At 36.7% G+C, this 22,783-nt stretch overlaps 1 protein-coding gene across 1 annotated transcript in view; it reads right to left on the bottom strand.

The window, feature by feature from the left end:
* The window catches only part of arb2a (ARB2 cotranscriptional regulator A), a 207,967-nt gene that overhangs the window by 2,637 nt on the left and 182,547 nt on the right, over positions 1–22,783 (bottom strand). The window lies entirely within an intron of this gene.

Genomic DNA, 22,783 nt, shown 5'->3' with positions numbered 1-22,783 from the left:
TTGCTAAGTGTTCTCATTCTGGCTGCAAGGAGGCTAAGAGTACAGGACTGAGCCGCTGAATCTCTAAGGACTGACCTCCACCTGGAGGAGCCTGTGCGCGGCTGTTTCTGGGTCATATTCCAGTTCTCTACTCCTCCTCAAACATGTGCTCTAAGGAGAGTAGGTGGAGAGTCTGGCGCTTTTTCTGAATTCAGTGTTTTTTTGTGTGGGAACTCTGACAGCGAGGGGGGCTTTTCCGACATGCATTACTTCAAGGTTCCCGAAGCACATGCAAAACTATTTCACTGTCATAGTTCTTCAGTTTCACAAAGGATTGTGTTTTCCTTTAAAAACATGTTTTCCTTCTCATGTCAAGACTGTACAGTGTTATTATTTTAATTTTAATTATTTCTATGAATAAAGTCAAACAAACTAACTTTCATTTTACAGTGTGTTGACATTACAAACTACACAATTAGCTATAGATTTTCAGACTTAAATATATAATTGATTTAAATACATTCTAGATAGATAGCCCATGTAAACTATCAACAAGGCTTCTGGATCAACAGGTTTTCTTTCTCTCTTTCTTTCTTTCTTTCTTTCTTTCTTTCTTTCTTTCTTTCTTTGTTATTATTTGTTAAGGTTATAAATGATAAATATGGCATATGGTACCTCACTTTATTGAAACAAACCATGCAGTAATTTAGAGTTTCATCTTGGGATGAGTAAAAATAGAAATAAATCTACAAAATTGACTGAATATACATATTTTGTCTTGCTTAAACTACAAAATATCCATATTAAAGAGGACCATTTACACATCTCCACCCACTGCTGGTTTCCTATACATGCAAGACCCATTTTACAAAGTGAAAACCCTGCTTTTCATTTTTTTTTTCTTTTAACTGAGAGAATAACAGGCCTGATAGCAATCTGCTACAACAGAGGACAGCCGTTAAAAAAAAAAAAGCCGAAAAATAAAAGAAAAACAAAATACAAAAAATGGATGTCATAAAAATGTGTGTAGAACCTACAATCCTAGGAGGTCCACTTCTGTGATGGGGGTGTGAAACTTGAATGGACAGTTTTGTTGTGATATTAATAAATGAATCTCTGCTGCGTAGTATACAAACACACAGGAGTACATTAGCAGATAATCGGGTTAGTGGGCTGATTTGATCACCGCAGTTCATCTGCAGTGAAGTGCTAGTGTGCCAGACAGGGGGTCAGATAAGTCTAGACTCTGCTCTGTATAAGTCCAAATATCTCAAACACCTTTTGCGACAGAGACGATTTTGGATGCAAGTTTCCAGTCATTTGCATTACTTGTAGTATTTGAATACTTCATATTCATTTAAAAATATATATTAAACATATTATGCATATATATAACACAACTTATGCGTAATTTATTTTACTTTTCACTAGCACACACTAGCACACAATGGACATACATTGCAGAATTGAGCTCTTAATACTTCCTTTTAATTTTACATGACACACATTTACAACTAAACCACAACAACAAAAAAGAAAAACAAACAGAAAAAGGTTGGATATTTGGAAAAGGTTTTGAGGTCTTTATTTCCTTGGAATAAGAATTCCTGACCAGTCTGCTATTTCTCAGTTGGAATAGCATGATGCACTACAGCACTCCAGTTCATATCCTGATAAGTGATTTACAGTAATAATAATAATAATAATAATAATAATAATAATAATAATAATAATAATAATAATACATAATGAAACATCAATTAACCAAACTAAACAAATATTATTAAAATACATATTTAAAAATAACAGTAATAATAATAATTATAATAATTAAATAATGTATTTTGTAAAGATTAACAACACCAGACATTTTTTTAAAATTCTATTAATTTAATCATTTGTTTGGCCCAAACTAATTTAAATCACCTACTTGTTAAAAATCACTGTTCACGATCTACAAATCAGACTTTGACAAATCAAGGTTTGTCAATTCTTGTTGTTTCACTTGTTGTCTATGTTGTATATGTACAACAAATGAGTGCTCTAACATTTTTTTCACACCACAATACATGTATTTTAAAATGCTTTAAGCAGAATACACTTTTGATTATGTTTTCTTTCTCAAAAGCTGCCAGGTCTTTAATGTGAAAACTATATATAGTATTAATAATATGGGTTTCGTAAAAAAAAAAAAAAAGTTTTTTCTGCCATAACATTTTTTTGACAGGTTTCACAACAGAAGCAGAACACTATCTCTCAGAGCCAAGGTGCCGGTGTCGGTGTACAGGTGCCACTGTCTTTTGGCAGCACATCAGAACATGACACTCTCTTCAACGCCATGTTTATTGTGGTTCTTATCATAGTTTAATAGTAGGTCATTGCTATAGTTACTTACTATGATTCAACACTTAATTTCACCAGCTAATAGCCCAGACCCTGTAACCATATTTGCTGCCTAGCAACTGATTTGTGGCATCCGACAATGCAGTGCAGTTTTAAACGGGCTGCGAAACGAGTAACGATTTAAAGTCCTGGGGTATATTAGTGTCCAGATACTGTAGTTATCAGTGCCACATCAGAGCAAATTTTGATAGCAGAACATACTGAATATCCCATAAATTTCCCAATTTTGCCTTGATATTACCTTCAAGGATGATAATAGTTGCTCTCTTTTACGACGCTAATAAATTCTGACAGTGCTGTTTTCTGGTCTAAACACATAAATGTACAGACTCTAAGACAAGTGTAAGCTTTACTGAAATTACTCTCAGTGGATGAGACAAAAGCATTACAGTCACTCTTCTTTCATTCTTTACACACACATACACACACACACATATATGTATTATCTGTCTATATTAGTGCAGCAGCCCTGAGGGATACAATTAAAAAATACCTTTATGGCTACACCAATGAGTGTACGCTGATAGTTCTAGTATTGACCCTGTGTTTATTAGATTGACCCCTTGCTGGTCTATATTAATGAAGCCTGCTGAAGAAAGAGGAATGGCGAAGCAGGGCGATCGTTTAGGATTTTATGGACCACGGTGATCAGTGCCTAGGGTCAAGTTTACCAACCTTGCAATCATCAAGTTAATAACCCTCACACTAACATCTTTTACCTGTGTAAGTCTCAGAAGAATGCTCCCTTCGAAAATTCACAGCCTTTAGAGTAGTTATTTATAATTTATATCCAATTTGAAGTGCAAAGATTTTTTCCCTGCTTTTCTGTAGGGTAAAACAATCAATGCCAGCTTTTGCTTTAGCCGGTGCTACTAACCCACAGTGAACTGTAATGCAACTCCGCCGCTAACTGTTCTAAGCACACTGGGTCATGTGTAGTGTGTTTCTAGGCAGAAATGCAAACCAAGGCGATCTAAAATTGATAGCAAGTTATTTCCACATCTAAAACAGTGAGTTAAGTCATGTTGTCTTCTTTCCATGCTTTTCTATTCGCTCTTCTTGTCTTAACATACCATGTTTTGTTAATATAAAAAACACAACATAATAATAGAAATACCTTCTAGACAATTTGGCAATACATTTAGAAAATACCTCTATTTTGTGTTTTGTAATACATGAATGTACACTCTTAGATTGCAAATGTAACCATAGCCAGTCACCAGTCAGAATCAAATGTCTTAAAAGCAATTGTGGTCAACACCCAGATTCAACGTTAAGATGTCTTATTTTAAAAGCAATTTTGCTTCAGCAGCTGAATAAACATTTCCACTCTATTCTTATCTGAACTGGACAAAAAAAAGAAAGTTAACGATTTTGTAATACAACATGATAACCTGTATTTGTATGGTTTGATAGATTAGTAGGTGCTTTTCTCACTGAGTTCTGTACCTGACCTCATGCTTTTAGTGACAAAACAGATAAGATTGAGATAAAACAGTTTCACCTCTGAAGAATTTGAGCTCTGTTGCAGTAAACTTATTTATTTGTTGTTGTTTCTTTTTTCTTTTTGCTAAATACTCTTCTTGATGCAATGAACAGATGCAGATTATTTGATCCTGGTTACCTCGTGCCTCCCCTGCTAAAATGACTGGATCTGTTTCAGGGTAATAAACATTTTTTTGATCTTCATGTGACTTACATTGTGTTAATTTTTTTTCTTTCTAATTTTGTGATTAATCTTGTGATGAAGTGAAAATGCAATATTCTTGTTTGCTGAAAGGAATTGTACCATAGCTATAGGCCATATTCTGTGACCAAAGCAAGAGGCTCAAACAAATGGTAATCTTCTGAATGTAATGGATTTCAAAAACAAATACAAGGTGAACTAAAAACACAAAATAATGCCTCGAGAAATGCTCGAAAAATCAAAGCTTGCATGTTATAATTAATTTCCATCTGTGGTACATTATTTAAAGCCTTGCTACTTAATTGCTTGTGTACTAATGGCCTACTTTATTTGAATTGAACTTTTATCATTCATAATTACATGAGTAGTGAAGTAAAGTGTCACAGTTTTGTTGGTGCATTGATTGCACATTTTAAAATCAAATGCACACACATTCAAACAATAACACACACACACACACACACACACACACACACACACACACACACATATAAATAAATGTATAACATGAAGTAACTACTAGTTATTTTACTAAATGTTGATGGTTGCTTGTGTTGCTGAATGATTAATGTATTACATATGTAAGACAATAAAGCTTTTTATCTTCCAGTGCTATGCTTTTACTATGCAATCATTCTATGTAACATTTTTTTTTTTTTAAGAAATATTCTGCTTTGAAGACTTTAACCTATTCTATGAGGAATGTTTTATCCCAAAGCTTTTAATAGGACTACTCGACATGATAAAAGTGCTTATGAATACTAAACATAATTTATAATCTCACCTTACTATCTAAAAAAACTTTTGCCTGCATGTGAAAGGAATTGTATTAAAGGCAGATGTTTCATGTTATTAAATGTAGCTGGTTCCATACCAACAAACAAAAGAACATAAAATCAACAGAAAGAGGGAAAAAGTATAATGCTTTTATTTAGTAAAAGTTATCTTCAAAATCCTTTATGTATTATCTGTATCTGTATCCCTATTATTTCACCTATTAAATCACAGATCGCGTTTCTTTCTAGGGGGTTTTCTGCCTACAAGACAAGTTTCCTGTTTTTTGTGTTGGCGAGCTAGCCTTGTTTTACTGGATGTGACACTGTCAGTTGTAGACCAACAAGGGCATAACAGGTGTCAAGGACTATCAACTTGCTGTGCTAACATAGTTCAGACTAACTGGGAACATAGAGCTGTCTTCGGTAAAGAACTAATCAAATCTAAATTTACTCACAGGTCAGCCTGGGGTGACTTTAATCACAGGATATGACCTTTTGCGCCGTACGTTAAAAGCCAAACAGAATTGTTATGATAGGAAAAGGTCATTGTTTCTGAAGAACATGAAATGCAGCTTGTTTTTTTTCCCCTCACACATTTAAAATCAGATTTATGCAGATTTCCCAGACAGCTCTGTAAATACCATAGTCAATATGTAATGCAATTTATTTTAAGAGTACTGGCAATAATTCATGTTTTTTTCTCCCCCCCCTCCGACTTCTCTTAGCTGTTATGACCGTGTTTTTATTCAGGTTGTATAACTCATCTGGGTATAAGGTTGAAGCTCACAGACTGAGTCCCAAATGAAACAAAGAAGGCAAACTCACAAGCAGATGGCTAAACGACAGATTCAGAATGCTGTATGGTTTACTCTGTGGTGAATAAAGAGAACAGTGTCATTCCCTAATTCCCTGTAAGGTTATGCATACTTACGTTAATTTAATTGCTGCATGTTCAATGTCAATAATAATGGTACTATAGACTTAGAAAGGAGTACAGGTAGTACTACATCAGTGTAAGCCAGCAACATAACCAGGAAAAGTTCAGATCTCTCTTGATTTTCATTTCAATCTAAAACATGTAAACCATTCTGTCTAATTTCTTCCTCACATCACGGACTATGAAATTGGAATCCTTTATTAAGACATTTAATAAACTATCTTGACTTAAAATTTGGGAAATATCAAAAGCCCGTTTCAGGAATTCAAACTTTCTGGCTCATGCAGCTCCCTGATCATAATCACAAGCTGGATGAAGATAACCTGGAGCAATTGTGTTTGGAGGGTCTGTTTCCTTCTTGTGAGTGTATTGCCAAAGCAGTGTGACAGATGATATACACGGCTGTTCCTGAGTCTTGGTCACAGCAATTATTTCTTATCTGCTCAGTTCTCAATGTACAGTACAATATTCGGGGGTGGACTTACAGACTTAAACCCCCTATTTGAGTTACATCAAAATATGTCTCATTTACATGATTTCCCCTCATTAGAATCTCCTTGTCAATACGTAAGTTTGTATTTGTGTGGGCTGTTCGTTTGTCTCAACATTTCAAACCAAATAAATCTAAGTTGAATTGCAATAATTATGGCTGTTTATTTCCATCTAAATGGTATAAAGCACATTGTTATGAGATTGGGTAATCATATGCTTAAGAAATAAAAATCAATTACACATTCCTATGTTTGCCAATGCACTTTATTACTCTTTCAATTACAAACCTGGGAATAATCAAGCTAAATAAGAGCAGAAAACAAAGCCTTGTTATAAGACTGACTGTTGCAAGTTCATTTTATCCCTACCCAGATTCCTAAAAGATTGTTTAGAATGAAAATTTGTAATTAATTCATTAAGTCAACTGAAGGTTAAGTACCCCACATTTTAGGGTGTTTGAATGGTTTTTATCCTCAATGGTTTCAGCATTGTGGATTGAGGAGCACAATGAGTACTAACATGGTGAACCCAACTCTCAACACACACACACACACACACAAAACATTAGGAGCTGTGTTACAAGCTAGATACCTGGTAGTGAGAAAAACAAATCTGATTTTGAAGAAACTAAATAACAAACAAGAAAAGAAAATATCTTAAAATACCACATAATTATATTATAAAAATATAATTACAAAATTAATTAATAATCAAATAATTTAATTAGATCAGAGAAAAGAGGAAATGTTTACTTCCTGAACCTATACATTATATATTCATATTATATATATACACATACACCAGTGGGTGCCTTGAGATTTACACTACCACCACTCATTTTTATTAATAAACCAATGAATCAATAAATTATTAATTACAATTAATTCATTTAAACTGGTTAGCCTTTTCATGCCTTATTTACCATATTGGAAAGCTTTAAAAATAAATAACAGTGTGTGTTGGCTTATCTGAAGGCATTGCTTCCTATACCTTGTGAAATCCATGTTAGAGGTAAAGCATCAGTCTCTCAATCTCTGAGAACAGTCCATCTTTTAAAATACAGAACATGTTTAAACAGCGGGAACCATCTGAATGTAGTACCACAAAGCCCACACATGAAGTAACACTGCCCCAAAACTGGCAAATCCCTCTTATATGCTACATTATTTGAGGTTATTTGTAAAAAGTCAAAAGTTATATATATACACCTTGTCCAAGAGAGTTTTTCTTAAAACTAGTATTTAAACTCAGAAACTGACACAGGAGGCTTGAATCAAGGTCCATGGTCTTACAAGACTTCTGAAAGTGGAATGACCTTTATCTCACAGTTCACATCAAAGTTGGCTTCAGAAACACAAGTGCTTATCCCTCGGCCTTCAGATCATTAGGTTTTTTCAGAGATCAAGCTAATTCAAATGAAATACTCTTTTTTTCTCTCTTTCATTCAATGGTTCACATAGGCTTACATGCAATATCTGAAAAGACACCCAGTACAGATCAATGCAATAGAGTTTAACACTGTAAACACTTTTCTGTTCCTTGCAGCACATGAGCCTTTGTTTGATCTTCAGTTGCCATTGGTTGGGATTTAAATGGTAAACAGTGAGAGCTTGGTGACTAGTTCCGAAGTTTACGAATGAATAGAGAGCTTCTGTTTTTATGCCCACTTGCAGCTCAAAAGAGTGTTTCACAAAGGGCTGCCATTAGTGGGATAATAATCCTCATTTGGGAATGGATTCATTTAAGTTATGATGCATCTCAAGAGAAAGTATACTATATTACACACTTTTCTTAACAGTTCATTGACCCCTTGCATATTAGTACAAGACTAGTGGGTTGATTGCCTATTTAGATGGCTAGTCGCAGAGCCAAGTGATTTCTGTATACAAGCTATAAGCAAGCAGAGCGTGGGGCTGAGTAAAGGAGAGAGAGAGAGGGAGTGAATGAGAACAGTGAGGACCTTACTGATATTTGGTGAACTGGCAGAGCTTGCTGCGTATGAAGTTGGTCAGTCAAGGTCAGTCAAACTAAAACACAGAACATTCACTGCAAGTCTGCTAGTGGTTTGTAAATGGCAGTAAAAATTAGGTACTTTGTAGGGAAATGTAAAGAATACATTTTTTTGGCCATCATCAACATCATCGTCATCACAACTTGCTTACATAGGTATTTATTTTGAGTTTCAAACTGGTGGTATAGGGGCATTTTATTCAGCTGACATTTGAATATTTCCCTTTTAAAATATGCATATTTTGTTGATTTTATCATAACAATATACCATTCACATCTTAAAAGGATCTGGTTTGGTGTCAGCTGGAGTTTTCTACCTGCCGGCTTTAAAGCGGTGATTCTTGGTAAACAACAGGAGGCTTATGCATGTCTGATATGCTTGGCTATAGAAATCTCCACACTCCTAAGTAATTATTTTCATATTAACTAAGCTGACAAGAATTAAGAGGTAAAAGTGGTTCATTAAAAGCACATTTTTACATATTCAATTCCCATTACTTGTCAGTATTGAACCTGCTAGGTAAAGTAGGAAGTAGCTGAAACCTTCAATTGGTGGAGAGAAGGAATAATCCCCAAAAAACAAGCAAAAAAAGCAGCAGGTACATGACCTGATGTAATCGGGTTCTCCTGCATGCTCTCATGTGTTGGTGTCTGGAAGACGACGTGAATCTATGTAGGCTTGCGATAACGTCTGTCAGGTACCTAACAGCGAGGAAGCAACCAGGAGTTCTCCCACAATGCCTGATAATCTTTGACAACACTGTCATTGTGGCCACTGGAGAGGCAGGCATATATGGAGGCATGACCCCCTGCGCCTTTTATCTGCATGTGTACTCTCCACAGGCCGAGCAAATAAAGGCCAATTTACACATGAATCAACTTTCTCTACGGAGCAGACACCAGAGATGGCTCTTTTTCTTCCCTTTGCCCAGAGAAAGGGCAGCTGGGTTTTGAGCTTGTCTTGCTAAACGTGATACAAGAAGGAAGAAGGGAGAAGAAGAAGAAGAAGGAGAAAATAAAAAAGCGATGTTAGAATATCGCAGATCAGCAAAAAGACAAAAAGAGGATAGAGAGAGAGAAAGAAAGAGAGAGAGAAATAAAAATGCAAAAGCAACAAAGGGGCTTCCTGAATGCTGTCAGCAAGAAAACTGTGTGCAACAATAAGCCTTTATTCGACTGAAACCCGACGAGAAGGTGAAGAGAAAAGAAACATCAGGTAGTATTGTACATCCTTGAAACAGCGATACACTCCTCATAAAATGATTACATTAGATACCTTGAAGCCATGTTAGAGGCCTTAAAGCCCATCCCCGATGAAGTGTCGGCTAAAAAGGCCCCATTTATGTCTAGACCACTTTCTTGTGTGGTGCAGCTTTGTTACTTATCCCACATCAAAGCAGGGCAGGCAGACCACCTTGGTAGTCAGTGTAGGAAGGTCTTATAGCACTGACACCATACAAAGAGCAGCGTTGAGCAGCCCTGCTGGGCCCTGGGGGAGAGTGTCAGCACACAACGCCCCGTTCACAAAGTGGAGCACAACAGCACTCGCCTAAGTCCCAGCCCAAGCCTGAGCTATGGGACGAGAAACAATTTCAGAGTCTGCACATGCCAAACTCATCTGACTGAGCAGAATACATTGGGTTTATTTGATATTTTTAGTTTTGAAAGGAAATAAAGTATACAGGTATTTTTTCATAATAGTATTTACTACATTTATCTGAATCATGAGCTATGATTCAGATTTATTATGCTTTTTTTTTGTCAAATTGCAATTTTAAATGAAGTCAGAAATAAGGGGGTTCTTCTTTCTGATAATCAGGTTTACATTGATCTGTTACCATCGACAAACTCCCAAATTTCATAAAGCTACAAAACATACCTCACGATGTTAAACTAGTGCACTAGGCCTAGTACATGTTTTGATATTCAAACAATAAATGTATAATGAACCCGGGCAACTTCAACTCATATTGTTGTGTGAAACGTCCCCAGAAGCATATTCTTTATAAATATATTTATATAAAAGTGCATTTCTAAGCAGGCACACTTTAGTGTACGTGTGTGACAGGAACCTAATTCGCAGAATAGAAAATAAGAAGTATTTCCCAAAACTACCAAAGGAAGAGAAAACAGAGGCATCTTACTTGAAGATGAAAACCTTAGGATAGTAAATTATAACATTCCCAATGCACATTATATATGTGATTAATATTTCCAGAGGCATTTACATAAAAAAATAAAGAAACCTTGCCCCAAAAACAAAACTAAATTGTTGCTGTATAATTAACATCCTCTGTTAAAGATGACCTGGAATTATATTTACAGAGCCCTTCTTCTTATTGCACTGCTTCTCCTGGTAATAACATGCCCTGAATCTGTACAGTTCTCTTGTTTAAATATTTAAGCAATGCAAACTTTTATCTGAGGCATATTGCCTTCCCCCTGCACCAGCCCCAACCCCTCTGTACAGAGACACAGCTTTGAATAGTTTTAAGAGAGCAAATGAATAAGGTCAATCTCTTTTATTTAATTACTTATTTTGAATGAAGTTTGAATTCCACTATATCAGAGCCAGAACTGAGACATGGGCAATGCAGACTGCCAAAAGAAATTCAGTCTGACATTTGCCTTTTGCAGAACCGCAAACAAATTGTTCATTGTTTTCTTTGTTTTAGTGAAGTAAATGCAGTGCAGCTCCCACACCTATGCATAAATCACTACAACAACAAATCTCTGCCTCAGTTATACACAAGTGAAGCCCATAGGCATGCAGAGAGAAGTTAAATTAATACTATATGTTTAAGACATCACTGTTGATATCATGTCTATAAAGATAAAATCAAGGGAGAATCACAAATTGAGCCTCACAGCAAACCTAATGATCCAGCACATGATGATAATTGACTGGATTTTATTTATTTATTTTTAAATAAAGGGTTGACATGTAAAAAATGGCATCTTAATCATACAATTATTCACTGTGCATATTTGGCGTAAGAGGTGTGTATATTTTCAAGGTCTGCTTCTGATCACATGGCCATGATGTACATGGTGCACGGCTGTATTTACAGTTAGTGGAATAAATGTTTCAGCTGCACAAAATCACATTTTACGCACGCCCACACAGTTTAAAGATACACTCATTCAAATAACAATGAGTGATTCTTTGCCATACAACCATGCATTATTGCCATTGGTCAGACTTCTTTCAAATGAATGGCATGCACAGTTAGTGTTCATTATCTTATCGTCTTTTAAATACATAATTATACGGGGAAAAAACACCATCATACATTTTTTAAGGAAGTAAAAGCAAGCCAACGGGAGAGATGCTGACACTGAAATATAACTGCCATGTGAAAAATATAGGGGGTTGAACAAAACTTAGGCAAGAGGTCTTGCTGCCCAAGTCAATAAACAGATTGCACTGAGAGACGCCAAGAGCTGTTAAAACGTATGACATGACGATGCACTTGACAAAATGAATAAATCAATTTAGGTTGTCCAAGAACCCATCAACACAGATAACCACATTACTTGATTCTCTCTGAATATTATTACAAGAATCAAGGCAACAAGGGCACTCCACAGAATCTTCAAAGAGAGGTGTTGGAGGGAGTGTATATTATTGTCACTGCAATTAGATGTTATTTTCTAATAGACTGCAACACCAGAAAAAAGCACAGGGTCACTGCACATATAGCAATGCTCACAAAACAACGTCACACAAATGAAGAGTAATGCTCGACCCAACTGCTTTACATCGTACCTCGGCAAGGGGCGAGATAGCCTTGGAGTGGATGCTGAGGGTGGTGTTTCTCCGAAATAGCTCACTTAGGGAACAAAGTGTAATTAATGAGCTGGGATTGATAAGAAGCACCCTGCTCTATCTGCAAATGTGCTAATGGGGTCAGGCACACTCAGGCAGACAAATGGATAACCTGTGTTTCAGCAAGTTGGCATGGGAAGAAAGACAGAATGGGGAAAACATTGGACTATGTGCTTCGAAGATATACTGAGAGAGAAAAAAAATCAGGTCTAAAGTTTACATCATGTTAAGATACCAATGAACAATGGGGCTGTTCACATAACACTGTCATGAATGGGTTCACCAGGAAATCAAGAAAGAATGAACACAGCACAATCACTGATTTTAAACAGCACGCTAAGAAGGGTTGTGAAAAGTTATAATTGTATTTGGATTAGCGGTGCATCTAGAACTAGGAGGATTTTCCTGTTTGAAAAAGCAAGATGAAGGAAGAACTGTTGTTGTGTAAGGGTTAGTTAATTTATGAAGCATGCTGATATTCAGGAGTATGTATAACAATTCCCTGGCTCTTCAGCTTCCTCAAGTTGGAGGTTTCAGTGGGAACCAGGATTGAGAGGACCCAATTACGGAGATGGTATTGTGTTAAAAGGGGAAATGCATAATCAAGACTTTCGTTTCACTCATTAGGTCAGGGGTCTTCAAACCTTGTTGGGGAGGGCTGTTGTGTGTTCTGGTTTGCATTCCAACTCCTGCTCATGGCTACATAATTGAATTGATTATTGGCTTAATTAGTCATGATGAACATGATCTTCATCCACTGATTGATGAGATCTTTAAAACTTGATGAATTAGGGCTATGCAGGACTAGGGTTGCAGATTATTTTATTTGTTAACAAAACAATCATTAAACAAATGGCTACTTTCAACAGCAAAACATTTGATTCAGGTATTTAACTGAAACCCAGCAAGAAAAGAGTGTGCACAGCCACAGAAAAACAGTCTCCACTGGAAAGTCTGTGATGTGCTTCGACAAACTGAGACCAGGCAGATGTCACACATGATTGACAATATTTGAGTTGGCAAATATTAAATGCAATGTTTTTACATTAACCACAGAAGCCCCTGGAACGCATTTCACAATCTTAACAAAGTCTCCATGTGTCTATAGCTCAAGGAAAAGACACAGCATTATCATAACAGGATAAGTATAATGCTGTCTTGTGCATTGTGGAAAAAATAAATAAACATACAAATAAAATACAAAATAAATACAATATAGGTCTTCTTAAAACACCTAAGAATTAAACTATGAGGATGTCATTCCTACACAAGAAACAGGTAGAAACCAAGAGATTTATAACTCAGTTGTGTATTTCAGCATAGAATCCTCCAATCCTCTAGATACACCGAGAGTATTATACTAGTTTATGAACCAGCCATTGCATTATTTACAATGAGGACAAATGCAACAGAAAGACAAGTACACACACTGATATGACTGGCATTTAATGCATGCTTTCTTTAGGTAATAGCAGGAAAAGTAGATACAGTGCTTTTTAATTTATTTTTGCGTTGTTACATTTTGCATGGGGTGAGAGGTTCAACATTCTGCGAGTCAGTCGCAGTTTTGACCTCTGTTTCACTTTGGGTGACACTCCAGCCTGATTCAGATAGTCCGGGTGGCATCAGAGACAGCGCTGTGATCTGTCAGGCCATTAGAGATGTGTGGCTTCAAAGGGCCCGCGCAAATAAACTTGTCTTCTGCTGCAAGCATATCTTTGTTTTGTCCTTGGCCTCACTAGATCTAGATGGAGGGAGGCTCTGAACAGCCCAGCCGCATTGACATTGGAAGATAACTCACTCTAAACAAGTTATTTTTGCTCCTATCACTTTTGTAGTCTGCATTATGACATGCGTCTCAAGGGGAGGGGGGGTGTTATTTATCACAATTATCTAACAAAGAGTTACACCCTTCACACACCACACAGTGCCACCAAGACACATCTTCGAAGATAAACTTCTTCTGACTGGAAAAAGTGGTTTTAGTATAACAGAAGCTACCTTACCTTGGTTGTTTTATTATGGGGAACACAATGTACCTCTACGCTGATCAGGACTCTCCTGTTCTATGACAAAACGGTGCCCTATATACAGAGCACATGAAATATAAGGAGGCTTCTGGATTGATTTCCCTTAAACTAGTATACACAGGGAGGAAGTCAGATCACAGCATCCTAAGGTAAAATGTCGCTGCTTCCTAAAATAAAAATTCCCGCAAGATCAAAATCACTTTATGATGTGCAAAATTAGGAAAACATGCAAACTTTCTGTCTGATACCTCAGATCTCGAGATGCTCTTAACCTTTGAACGCTTGTTGGCAACCTCCTAACTCTGAAAAAATAAAAATGTTGGAATATGCTGAACAGTGAATATTTAAATCAAAAAGCAATTTCAAAGGGCTTTTTTTTGTGTGTGGTGTCGGTCCTGTGACAAATGTCAGTTTCATGCATACTAGCTGGCCCAGGAGACGATAACTAATGCAGATGAAAGACACTCACTGCTCCTGAACTCCCTACGCCTCCGCCTTCACCTGCTCTGCCCTGGGAAGCACTCTCTGGGACACGCAATGTGTGATCCACACAATCTAAGAAGATTTGCCAGCTGTCTTCCTGGAACTGAAGTTTGCTTAAACCAAGTATTTACAATAAATAAATAATAAAAAAAAAAAAGTAAATTAAAAAAAAAAAAAAAATATATATATATATATATATATGTAGAGAGAGAGACTCCTTTTTACCATAAACAAATAAAGCCAGAAGAGTTAACCTTTTCAAACGCTACTTCAACCCACAACTGTATGCATTTTTTATAAAATGTGAGTCAGAAACAGAATAATATAAATCCCCTGCTGAAACGCCTGTGCTCCTCTTATCCTTGTGAACAGTATAGCAGCTCGCTGTTTAGTGTCCTAAAATAAAAAAAGGAGACTAATTTACCCAAGTGCTGCTGCATATGGCAAGGTCAGCCCTTTCCCGGCACAAACAGCCCAGTCACCTCTAGAGGAGCTGATATCTTCTTCAGCAAGGGGAGGCGTTGGCACAGCCCAAAGCTGGAGCGTGAACCCTAGCTAAGCTTAAGACATTTATCTGACAGCATCAGCTGACACTCCACAAACACATTCGCTCGCCGTGACCCCGCAGCGTTTCACGATTAATCAAAAATGTATCTTGGATCTGAGGAGTAGGGTACAACAAGCATACACACAGACACATACACACAGAAAAAAAAGGAAAAAAAACTAACAGGGATGTGCTCTGGATCTGGCTTTATCGACTGGAGAGGTGCGTGCTGAACTGGGCATTGGCAAATAGAATAAAATGATCAATACGTTCTCACTTGTCAGGCGGGAGGTTTCGGGAGGAAAGAAAAAAAAAAGAAGCAAACTTTAACCCTGCAGCGGCTAAAATTGATCACATAACATTTTCATGCAGTCCTTCAACATGTTCTCTGGTTTGTCTGTCTTGACACCTTTGAAATGCAAGTCGTAGCAGAGTGTGTGTGTCAAGCATGTGTGTGTGTCTGGGAAGGGGGTGGCGGGGGGCTGCAAAAAAAAAAAAAAAATTATAATCTTTTAATACCTTCGCCAGCATGCTGCATTTGAATAACATAAAGAACTGGGCTTAACCACATGCATTGGAGCCATTATTTCACTGTAAAATGTCAGTGGAAACAATTCAGGCCTATCTACTACATCTCTGCAATGTCAAGTGAGCTTAATAAAACATTATAGAAGTGGGGCTTTAAAAGTTAATCAAGGTGCATAACAAACTGCCGTGGAAAAGGATAGAAGAGAGAGAGAAAGAGGGGAAAAAAACAACCCTCTGTCATAATTTAAATGAGTCGCTCTGTTCTAGCATAACTCCCAGTGCTCTGTTTACAATTTATAATTTATGCCTGTGAGTTCAAACACAGCTTTATCTGCACTCAGCTGCTAAGTGATATGATTACATTTTTATAGCAGTGATGCCCCCTTTCTACAGAAGCGCCTGTTGTGATTTCAAATTGTGTTTGCACTGACTTTCAACTGGACTGCCTGTTGCAAACTACTAAGCGGATAGCCGTGAAAAAGTCTCGATGCTGCATTTAATATTTAGTTGATGCCTGTGTACTGTTTTTATTAATCATATTTCCTTATTTGCCTTTACCTGTTTAAAATGGTGAACTTTTTAAATTGTATACAGTTTAAAAAGAAAAAAACATCAATCATCATGAATTGAATGTGAAAATTATTAAATTCGAATAACTATACTTAGTTATTACAGACAAAACCAAATCTGACCAAAGAACAACAAACTTGCATTATATATTTTAACGATAGAACATGTTTCATGTGTCAATGCAATTCAAACATTTTAATTGCACTCTCGACTACTGCTACATGCGGTGTTATAGGGCAAGCCATATGTGATTAGTCTTGTTGGGGACTAATTCCTCTTACATTTCAGTGTAGCAATAAACTGTATGCAACGGGAGTGCTAGGGCACGTACCGCTGTGATTGTGGGAGGGTCCATTCTAAATGGTGTCCTTATCATTATGTTTACAATTGACTGGGTTATGTTTATGGTAAGGTAGGGTGAACTCGTGGGGATAGCTGAACTGCCGGTGGGGAGGTGGGGTTGAATCATAGCATAGCGGGGGGGGGGTTATATAGAGCTTCTGCATGAGGTTTTGAGGAGTAGGTTCCCAGAAAGTGGAGCTACCCCATCGCTATTCCCCTCTGACTGCGATACGCTGCGGGCTGTAAATAAACATCTGCTAGCTTTGAGAAGACATGTCAGAGTCCTTATTCAGAGCATGTTACAATATAGTGTATTAACACCACAGGATGATTTTAAAACATTATTTTTCTCTGTACAGCGTTGTTAGTATTACAATTATACATATTTTTATTCATTTGAGCAAAGGAAAATGAATGCTGACTTGCAATTAATCTGTAATGTCAAGTTATTGAGGGTATGAATAAAGGTGGAGGCCACTGTATAATAAATAAAAATATTTGCTTTATAAATTGTCCTGTAGAGGAACAGAAGGAAAAGCAGTCTGCAACTCCAGAACAAATACTAAGGTTTTTATTTAATTCTCTGATGAAGATGAAATTGCTGAAATGTGTAAGCACTGCACAATTGTGTTTGTAACTTTTACCTTTGAATTAAATATATAGTTTTTATTTTAACCTAGAGGTTATGGACCGATTAAATGGGAGTTGCTGTTTGGTTTTCAAGAGGACTAAGAAACTAATGATAACGATGGTTAAAAAAAGTTAATATATGAAAAAAAAAAAAATATATATATATAAATAAAAAAAAATATATATATATATATATCTGCACCACCTTGAACTAAGTGCATCAGAAATTACGTTTTTTTCAACTTTTCTTACACAGGCAATTGTTACAAAAAAATAATAATAATAATAATAATAATAATAATAAAAAAAAAATATATATATATATATATAAAAAATAAATTAATATAATATTTGGATAATTCTCCACTACACAGAGTTAAAACTTGGTGGAAGTATCTTTGGCAGCAATTATAGCTGTGAGTCTGTTTGGATAGGTCTCTACCAACTTTGCACATCTAGATTTGACAATATTTGACCATTCTTCTTTGCAAAACTGTTCAAAATTTATCAAGTTCCTTGGGGAGCATTAATTGACAGCAATCAAGTCATGCTACAAATTTCCAATTGGATTTAGGTTGGAGCTCTGACTGGGCCACTCAAGGACATTTACCTTTTTGTTCCTTAGCTACTACAGTGTAGTTTTGGCTGTGTGTTTCAGGTCATTGTCATCCTGAAAGTTGAAGGGCCGTCCCAGTTTCAGTTTTCTTGCAGAGGGCAGCAGGTTTTCCTCTAGGACTTTTCTATAGTTTGCTACATTCATTTCCCCTTCTAGCTTGACAAGACTCATCTTGCTGATGAGATACATCCCTATAACATGATGCTGCACCACCATGCTTCACTGTAGGGATGGTGTTCTTTGGGTGACACACAGTGTTGGATTTGTGCCAAATATAACACTTTGCATTTAGGCAAAAAAAGTTAAATTTTAGTTTCATCATACCTGAAAACATTTTGTCTAATGGCTCCAGAATCTCCTAAGTGTTTTTTTGTATATTTCAAATTGGACTCAATGTGGGCTTTCTTGAGTAACATACAAGCCTGAGTGCTTGCTTGACCAGTCTTGGCCATAAAAGCCTGTAGCTCTTGCAAAGTTGCCATTGGCCTGTTGGTAGCCTCTCTGATCAGTCTTCTTCTTGCTCAGTCATCCAGTTTGGAGGGACGGCCTGATCTAGGCAGGGTGTTGGTGGTGCCATTCACCTTCCACTTCTTAATAATTGTCTTGATCATGCTCTAAGGGATATTCAAGGCCTTTGATTTTTTTAACCTGATCTGTGCCTTTCAACAACTTTGTCCCAGAGTTCATTTGAAAGCTCCTTGCTCATGCTTGAATATTTGCTTTGAAATGCATGACCCAGCAGAGGGAACCTACTGGAACTGCTGAATTTATCATGTGAATCACTACAATTTAACACAGGCGGAGGCCACTTAACATAGTGTGTGATATTGAAGGCAACTGGCTACACTTGAACTAATTTAGCATTGCTTTTACAAGGGTGGTGGATACACATCTAGCCAAGCTATTTCAGTTCTTATTTTTGATGGACACATATAGAGCCTTGCAAAATTAAAAGTACAACACAGGAATAGGATATAACAGCAACATCAATACAATTACTACAAAATGAAGCAGACACAAACTCATCAATATGTGGTAACTTGGCCTTTTGCTCCATGCATGGCCTACTTCAGACACTCATACAGACAGCTGATACTGATACCCAAAGAGTACAGAAATGCTGTGGAGAAACTAGGCCATTCCACCACTATAGAGAGTGTGCAATTGAATATGGCAGTGTCTTGTGTACACAGTATAAAAATGAGTATATCACTACAATATATGTCTTGTTTACAACAGGCATTAAAGCATTACCATACTTAGTGGATTATCAACTTTAAACCTTGAATACAACTAGAATACCACGAAGAAGGTATTTACACTCCGGCATCTGGAGCATATGGATTAGCTGATGATGGAACTCATGGCTAATTTAATTAAGAAAATCTGGTAGCTCTAATTCAGTCACCAATTCAGTATGTCTAAGAAACAGGTCTGTATACCTTTTAATGGCAGAGATAATAACATTCATGCAAATAGAAAGCAAACAGCTGAATTAATCAGTGCTTGCTTTTTTGTGTTTACTTTTGTAGGTTTCAATGTGAAAGCAAAGTTGATGAGCTTGTAGGGATGATGATAACAGCAACAATAATAATAATATGCAAGTAAACAAACATTTAACATTTAGTTGGTTTTGCAATGAGTGGGTGCTGTATAAATGTACTCTTCTCAGGTGCTTAAAACCTCCCATTGATGATGATTCAGACCTATATGTTTTGTCTGAATCTTTAAATAGGCTGAAGACCTAGAAACAGCTTTGACTAATTAAGTACATAACTGTACATAAATAATTAGAAGCATGTGTGAGAAAATAAAAACCAGAAGACCATCCTTACTTTAGTATACAAACTGTGTCATACAGGCCATATTCTTGCTCTCTGCTGCAGGGACCTTGACAGCTGACCCGTCAGCCACAGCATCTCCCGCACGGAGAGTGTGAGCCCAGTTGTCAGTGTTGAGCAAGAGAAGGTGCATTCCAGACTGCATTGTGGGATAATTACACAGAGCAGCCCACCAGCTCGGCTCAGACTGATAAACCTCGAAGCCTGGCTCTCGCGTATCGCAGCCCTGCCTGTAATCACAGGGGTGTGCAGAGGAGCTGGGAATCAGCTGCCCTCCATTGCTGCCTTTTTTCTCTCTGTGCCCTCCAGCCAAGTTCTGTCTGCCCAGAATCTGTTTGTGGTTACAGAATTTTCAGGCTTGTGTTTTCTAGGGAATTATCCTTTCATTTCTTTAATTTTCTTGCTCTCTCTCTCTCTCTCTCTCTCTCTCTCTCTCCCTTTTTTGTTTGTTGATGGCACATTGCAAACCTCAAAACTCCCCTGTGAAAAAGTAAGTGCGCTTTTTTCTCCAGCTTCCATCAACTGTAAGACAAACCAGTGTGGTGTTAAGGCATTCTTCCAGTCAGAGGAAGCACAACCTAGCAAGTTGATTTTTTCTCATTATATATGTAATTGCCAGGCTTAACAGCAAAAAAAAAAAACACAAAAAAACACAAAAAAAACAAGATTGTGAAGTAAAACTGTGGCTGAGCAAAAAGCATAGCCAGCAGTTACAAAACATTTAAGAAATGTTTATCATTTCAGGATTGCAATTCTGCAGAATTAATTTAAACAATAACCATAACAATAACTTTCCTAACAGTTAGAGAGTTGCATAATTACAATAGCACTGAAACAAATTTCAGTAGAAAATGGTCTACTCTTCTTCACTGTTTTACTCTTTCATTAAATACACATATTTAATTGTCAGAGAGTTGTGAGAGATGTTTCTCACAAATGCTGCTTTTATTGTTTAAATACTGTTTTCATCTATTTGTGCTAGGGGGCTGAAGAATTTAAAACACAGGCAAAAATCTGCCAAATGACCATACAAATCTACTATGGCAACCTTTCATAGGGGGTGTAAGGAAGCAGAGATCTGGTAAAATGACCAAATGTCATGGTTCAAGTGCTAAGCTGTTTGACGTTTAAAAACATTACCCTGCAAAAGACGGCCTCTTCAAACAGTGCACACCATTAATTTAGATGAATGCTCCTATTTAGTGTATGCTGTAAGCAAGTATGATAAGGAAGATTCAGAATGCTAACATATGGACCATACTGCACAGTCATCACATCTCAGGCTTCCAACACTATTATGGGATGCCTCTGAGATACATGTCTGGGCATTAGAGCCCTACACAACAGCCAATGCGTATATTCCCATCACAACAAAAGCGGATGTGCAGCAGACAAGAATGAGAATACGATGCACTTTAACATGACTATATGTTGAATGCCAATAATAACTAACAACCTTTCTGTTCAGAAGACAAAGGCTTTCACTTTTATGAGCAAGCACCCTACAGAAAACATATATATATATATATATATATATATATATATATATACCTTTATGATTTTTCTTTTTACCTCTTAAATAATGTTTTCCCCAGAATAACTCTTGAATTTTAAATGCATATACTCTCATACTGAGTTAGGTGCATCCTACTGTTTAATTTAAGCCTCCTTATTTTCCCACCCCTACTGCCACCCTTTAAATCCAAGACTTTAAATCAAAGTTTAAGGCCTTATAGGCAGATTGCCTTCGCTCTTCATTCAAGCTGGGGAGCTAGTGAAGAAGAACGGAAAATATTTTTTTAATTCCACGGCAACCTTAACTTGAAAGAAAGTATGAAAGAAAAAAAAATACAGATCAGCAAATGCTTTTACTTGCTTCAATTTAGTGTAGAGATTAAAGGCTAGATATTCAAAAGGATTGCCAATAATTTAAGAATTGTAAACCTGTCACACATGAGTCTGAAAGGTTGGGTGATATCTACTAAATAAGCACAAACACTTTTACGGAAATAATTTGTCTTTGTGGTTAAGCCATTGAAGAATATATAATTCTGTGTATTTTTGCCAAAAGACGCAAAAATCTGGTGTTTTTTGAGACGAATGTTTGGATTAAAATTGTTCCCTAAAAGCATGCTTTACCTACAACCTTTAAAAATACATTTCTTTAGAATTTCAGGTATCCCCAATGCGTTGAGAGCAATAGACTGTACACATATGCCTTTAAAATCTTTGCTTATTCAGAGCATATTTACAGAAATTGAGAACACACCCATTCTACGAATGTCCAGGTGATTTGTGATTCAAATCTAATAATCACAAATGTCGTAGCAAAGTAGCCAATACCAGGTAGAAAGAGAAGAAAAATTGAAATGGCTGGTTATAAGGTAAGTATACCTGCTTTAAGTAACAAATGTGAAAGTGACACTCAAACACCTATATTAAAAAAAAAAGCTTCATACTGACATTTCAGCCTTTAATCTGCCTTGTGCTCAAGACCAGGCTGGAATGTGGCAAAGTTCACACGATGCTTCACATGCAAAGATGTCATTAAATATATTTAAATTTATATTTTGTGTCTGTCTTCATTAATATAATTTCTCTTATTACATAGGATGTTCTTTTTTATTCTGAGACTCAGCACAACAGAGCAGCTTCTTGTGGTATGTTTGTGCTGTGACTGGCCTTTCTTAGTACATGTATCCCTAAGTGTCTTAAAAAAGTGGATGTGGTGTTTTTTTTTCTCTTTAATACATGGTTAGTATGCAACAGAGAGCCAAGAGAGTCTTCTCTGAACTGTTTGAAACATTAACTTCAGTGGAATGTCAGCAGGAGCCTCACTGAGCACCACTCACTCAATACTGTTGTTCATTTACAAAGGTCTGTCATGCAATATTTATACAGCACTTATATTAAGCAATCGTCTAAAAGTGAGGCTATGAAAAATAATATCACTAAAATGCAAACAAGCAGGCATTGAAGACCTCATACATGATGCCATAATAAAGGCATAGCTGGTATGAATGAGTTTTTCATGTTCTGCCCTTCACCAGTACCCCTTTGTCAGTCCTCAATTTAGCGTTCAA

The sequence above is a fragment of the Amia ocellicauda genome, chromosome 8 (genome assembly GCF_036373705.1).
Source record: "Amia ocellicauda isolate fAmiCal2 chromosome 8, fAmiCal2.hap1, whole genome shotgun sequence".
NCBI classification, from domain to species: domain Eukaryota; kingdom Metazoa; phylum Chordata; class Actinopteri; order Amiiformes; family Amiidae; genus Amia; species Amia ocellicauda.
The sequence above is the reverse complement of the archived record's forward strand: the minus strand, read 5'-3'. Positions and strand labels throughout refer to the sequence as shown.